The 5,954-nt window shown below is 33.1% G+C and overlaps 1 non-coding gene across 1 annotated transcript; it reads right to left on the bottom strand.

Annotated features, from left to right (window-relative positions):
• Window positions 1-5,590: 5,590 nt before the first annotated feature.
• Window positions 5,591-5,696, bottom strand: LOC120287944. Its single transcript, XR_005546198.1, has one exon. It is a non-coding gene; the product is annotated as a small nucleolar RNA R71 (small nucleolar RNA).
• Window positions 5,697-5,954: the final 258 nt, after the last annotated feature.

The raw sequence follows: 5,954 nt of genomic DNA, 5'->3' as shown, positions 1-5,954 counted from the left end.
CTTCCTCCTCCTCTATTCACAGCCATCACTACTGAGCCAAACAATCGCGCCTCCCCCTGCCATCACCATCTATAAAGCCATTGGCACTACGTCCAAGCCAAGCCACCCTCTTCTATCCTCTTTGTGGTTGGCTTCATCTTCCTTTGTTTTTCTTTGTGCTTTTTAGCTCAAGTCATTGCAACTCATCTATGATCGTTTGTGATATCCTAGATTTTCGATCCTAAAATTATGACTAGATCAATATGGGCTTGAAATATTGGAGGTGGGCTGGGCAACAAGTCTGGTAGGCCATAAGAAAGACACAAGTGTGAGGGCTTAGTGGATGGTGTGAGGACCACAAACAAAGGCTCAATGGGCCGAGTGATGGGCCATGAGTCGAGTTTGGTAAAGAATAGGCCAAGTAAAGGACTCAATGAGCTGAGATTTCGGCCAAGTAGGGCCGTGATTTGGGGCCGGTGAGCCAGGGATGAGGCCCGGTTTGGATGGAAATTTTTTTTTGTTTGTTGACATAAAGTTTTGATTGATCATGTTTAATATAATGTAAGAATTTGTGCGTGATCACGGGATTAATCTTAGTATTTTCTGACGATTCCTCATAGTTTTCAATCTTGGACTCAATTTCTTTCTTTTAGGGGCTGAATTCTAGAGGGGTAAAGGTGGAATAAGCAAAAATGTTAAGAGATTAATGATTGATTGCAAGAAAAATCCCTAAATTAACCCTAAAAAAACCTTCAACATTGAGCAATTATGCATGGAAATTGCGTGTAAAAAGCCACCTTTCTTTGGTCCCTTTTGGCTTTTGCAAGTTTGTGTTAAATTGTATTTCCCCAACTTGTTCGCTAACATTGCCAAGATTCCTCGAAGGTGGTATGATGTGCATTCGGGTGCACTCGATCCCAACAACTTCGGTGTTAAAGTTCTTTGCAAACCTCTAAAGTAGCAATCATCGCCTTCTCTTTCTCCCTTTACTTTTTTCTTGGAATATTTCCTTTCAGCCCATGAAGATTCTATGGTTTTTGACTGTGTCTTCTCTTCTGGCCTGTACCGGCTTCACATTAATTTCCAGACCACTCTTATGATCGGTATCCAGAGGATGAGTACCTATGGAGGCACGCCTTCACTTCTACTGATTTGCCATTATACTTCTCCAAAGATAGCAAATTCTATCCTGGGTTTGAGGTATACCATCTACTCGATTGACTTTCCCTTCTCTCTCCTAAAGCGTTGTCATTCTCGAGCTGCTTTCAAATGTCAAAAGGCTATCGATGAGGAGATGGTTGCACACTTCTGCTATTGCGGCTTATGGATAGATGCTAAAAGTTCACCATATTTCAAGAGTTAGTGGGCTTCGTACCGAGATACTTTGTTTGTTGCCGGTATCAAAGCTATTCTCTCTATGGTGACTCAGGCTCATCTTCCTAAACTTCACGATCCTCATGCTCCTGGAAGTGATGCCCCACCTTCTTCCTCTGGTAAGTATGCCAATCCGGTGTACCTCGGTCTGCATCCTTTGACATTTTAGCTTATCGAGTGGTCTTATAAGTAGGAGCACTTATTTATCATATGAGTCTTCTCGTTCCCGATCTAGCCACAACAAGAGCCAAATCAGTACTCCTTCGAACGATGGCATTACTCACTCCTTCAGATTGAGCTAAATTCTCAAGTTAATGAATGGCTAAGCAGTGGACTCGTCAAATGTGTGGGGGTCGATTTCATGCGAGTCGAAAATAATTTTGATCCAAATTGACTTATCTAATCTATATTGACCATTTTTATGTGTCCAAACTAGGCTCCAGTTCTTAGTTGTTATTCTCCTTAAATGTGGAATCAGCACGTTGAAGAATAAATTGATCAATTAAAAATAAATTAAACGTGAAAAAAATTCACCAAATAAAGAAATTGTATAATATATGATAAAATAAGCTACTAAAATACATTTCTACTATATTTCCTAGTGTTATTAGTTTTATCTAGTTTAGCATAAGAGACCGTACCTAGGAAGATATATATGACATAAACTTTTACTCTCATAAAACTACAGAATTTAAAATACTTAAAGATTTGATAAAACTCAATTCTATCAAGATTTGTAACATTAAGAGAGAAAATAAGGAAATGTACAAAATACCAAAAAAAGTAAAAAAAAAAATATTAAAAAGAAATTTGAGTATTGACAAATTGAAAGAAAACAGAAAAGAATCACAAAAAAGGAAAGAGTTTTCATCATTGCATATGCTCTTGAAGGTTGCAGGTTACTTCTAAAAACCATTTGCAAGCGTGGCCAAATTGTAGCCATCCAAGGGCGTCCGAGCTCGAGCAAGACCTCCCACACTTAGCACCACTTTAGGCTCCATTCATTTCAGACCAAAAAAAAAAAAAAAAATTAAAACATATCTTCTGGATTTTCTGACGTTTTTTTCTTAAAAAAAAACTAATCAGGGATAATATTTCCATCAACGAAAAAAAAAAACTTCTAAAATATAGGAAAATAATTTTCACTTTTCAAGATGAGAAAACATTTTACCCACTCACTTTTTCTTTCTCACACCCATGTTAACATTTCTATCTTTCATTTTCTTTTCCATTTTTAAAAAAAAATTGAATTTTTATTATTATTATTTTTTACTTCTGTCTTGGTCAATCACTGACCACAACGATGGTCGACAATTGACCATAGGCAAGCTTTGAGTTCACTGATCTCTAGTGATCTTACCGCTTGCTAGATCAATGAGCTCAAGGCTCGCTTGATCGCCAGTGAGCCAAGCAAGTGGCAATCTCGAGTTCGCCACTTCAGCTAATTGTTGGCTACTGTTGTGGCTGATGACTGGCCAAAGAAGAAGACGATAAAAAGAAAGAAAATTAAAAATAATTTAAACTCTATTTTAAAAAAAAAATTTAAAAAATCGATTTAAAAAATTAATATATATATATATATATATATATGAAAAATAGTGTATGGAGGAAAAGATTTTCCTTATTGAATAGTGAAAAATATTTTTCATTTCATTTTTAGGTCACAACTGAACATTGAAAAATAGTTACATTTTCCTAGAAAATTGTTTCATGGCTTCCTGAAAAACAGTTTTCAGAACACCATATTTTCTATGAAACAAATGGAGACTTATTGTCATATCAAAGCTTAGAGCTCAAGCATGGTCTCACAATGAGGTCGCAATCAAGTTTGGACAAGTTCACCCGATGCTCCTAGAATTAATTGTTCATAAGATTTGCATAGGGCAATTAAATTGCTAAGAACATGTAAATTGAATATGTGCCTTTTTTTTTATTAAGTTATAAACGGGGCTTCACTCGGCAGTTATTTATAACGTTGATTATTGGCTTTAACCTTAGGATTGATTCATGTCAATGTAGCTAGATTTTCAAGCCAAAAACATATAAATAAAAAGGTTAATACCACAAAAAATCCAAAATTGTTACACGTGATAAATTTATCTCAAACTAAATTTGACTACTAAAAACTTTAAACTTGTGCATTTATGACAAATTTACCATTTGTTAGTTTCTGTTAAATTTTATTATAAAATTGCTGAGTTTGATGACTTATGCTAGTTTAGGGTTTGACCTTCCACCTGTTACAAGTGTATTGATTTGTGATTTTTTGTTGGATTAATTTAACATAAATTAATGGGGGTAAATTTGTCACAAATTATCAAATTGAGGTTTTTGATGGTCAAAAATTAATTTAGAGTAAATTTGTCACACGTTTATCAATTTGAGATTTTTCATGATATTAATCTAAATAAAACATTGTTCTATTTATTGATTGTCACCAAAGGAATATTTTTATGGGATAATGATAACTCTATAAAAATAGAGTAATTTTATCTATTTTAGGCAACAATTAATGCAATATCTATGAGAAAATATTTTGATTTCCTTTTGATTATTTGGATTTTCATTGTTTATGCAGAATAATGAGATATCAAGAAGATAAGGAAAAGAATGGCAAAAATCAAGAATTCAAATTAAAAAGCAATAGAAGATGGATATTAAATCAGGAAATCATTGATTTTGTTCCCTAATGTTATTTGCAAGTATTGAGAAATAGATATCTTGGATATATCCTATAAATATAAGAAATTTAAAAGCCTGAGGGGGCAGTTAGGTTTTTGTTAGATCTTTTTTCATTGTGTGTGAGTTTTTTAAGTATTTTGAAGAGAAGATAAAAGTGGTGACAGAATTCTTGTTCTTTGATTCAAGATACTGGGTTTGATTTATATTTTTATTTTTTCTTCTACTATGTTCTAATTTTCTTTTGTTAGGGCTACGATGTAGCCTAACCATGATGATGTGAATTTCATAATTTTTATGTTTTACAATTGATTTCATTCATGTGAGTTATATATTAGTGTGCATAATGCTTTTAAGTAATTAGCCACCATCTGAATGATCTAATGTGCATGTTTGAAACTGAGAAGTGATAATATGCAATTGTTCATTATAATATATAACTATGAATTAAACGTGGATAGAGATATACTGCGTTATTTCTGTAGTTTTCGGTGATAAGGTGATCCAAAAGACTCATTGTAAACCAGGAATGTTCATAGTTTTTTAATGCACTTATGTTTATTTTAATTCACATAGAGATATAGTGAATTAATAAACTAAATAAGTTTGCTACACCTAGAGATAAGATAGAAAATAGATTAGGAAATTTCGTTATCACATATTTGATATCATTTTTGTACCCATAACAATCTAAAATTCATATCAATGGTTATAGTGAAATCGAATGCTCTAACATATGTATCTGATTGATTTACTGCATTTAGTCTCCAAATTTTGTTTTAATTTATTCTCAATTATATTTTGATATGTTAAATAAATTTTAGAATTAATCTACTTTAGTATTTAATTAGTTTATTAATTATCAATCTCCGTGGAATGATGCTTTTTCTTATCATTATATTACTTGTTCGACATGTTCACTTGCGTTTAGAATTTTACAAATAAGTTTTTGGCGTCGTCGCCAAGGATCATTTGTTTGATATTAATTAATATTGATACCAAATAATTCTAAATTTAATATAGCTTTTGTTTTGTTTTATTTTTTAGGGTGTACATCAGTTTATAACACGTAGCCAACAAGGGAAACTTGCTAAACTTGATCTAAAAATTGAGCATACATTTAAAAGGCGACTGAGAGAACTGAGAAATCACGCTAAGAAAATGGCAGACGGTGATTATGAAAATCCACGTAGACTCTAAAGAGATTATGATACACCAACAATTCAAGGCACCACAACAAGTATCAGAAGACTTGCAATTCATACAAACAACTTTGAGATCAAGCCGTCACTCATTCAAATGCTTCAATAATCAGTGCAATTCAGTGGGCTACCAAGTGATGATCTAAACGCTCACATCGATATTTTTCTTAAAATTTGTGACACCATTAAATATAATTGATTTACAGATGATGCTATTAGATTGAGATTTTTTCCATTCTCTCTTAGAGATAAAGCTAAGAGTTGGCTTTCTTCTCTTCCTGCAGGATCAATCACTACAAAGAATGATATGGCTAAGAAATTTTTTGATAAGTTCTTTCCACCTGCAAAGTCTGCGAAGATGTGTAATGATATTACTACTTTTATGCAAATGGATAATGAATCATTATATGAAGCATGGGAAAGATTCAAAAAATTTCTTAAGAGATGCCCATATCACGAATTACCTGTATGAATGCAGGTAAAAACTTTTTATAATGGCTCTAGTACAAATCTTCGTTCTATGATTAATACAGCTGCAGGAGGAACTCTAAATAATAGAACACCAGAAAAAGCCTACAATCTATTAGAGGAGATGGCGTCCAATAGTTATTAGTAGTCTACTGAGAGACTACCAATGTGAAAAGCTAGCAGAGTTCACGAAGTGGATGCTTTTGCTGCAATTGGTACACAATTTGAAGCACTCAATGAAAAACTAGATAA

This window comes from Eucalyptus grandis, chromosome 8, assembly GCF_016545825.1.
Source record: "Eucalyptus grandis isolate ANBG69807.140 chromosome 8, ASM1654582v1, whole genome shotgun sequence".
In the NCBI taxonomy this organism is placed as follows: domain Eukaryota; kingdom Viridiplantae; phylum Streptophyta; class Magnoliopsida; order Myrtales; family Myrtaceae; genus Eucalyptus; species Eucalyptus grandis.
The sequence above is the reverse complement of the archived record's forward strand: the minus strand, read 5'-3'. Positions and strand labels throughout refer to the sequence as shown.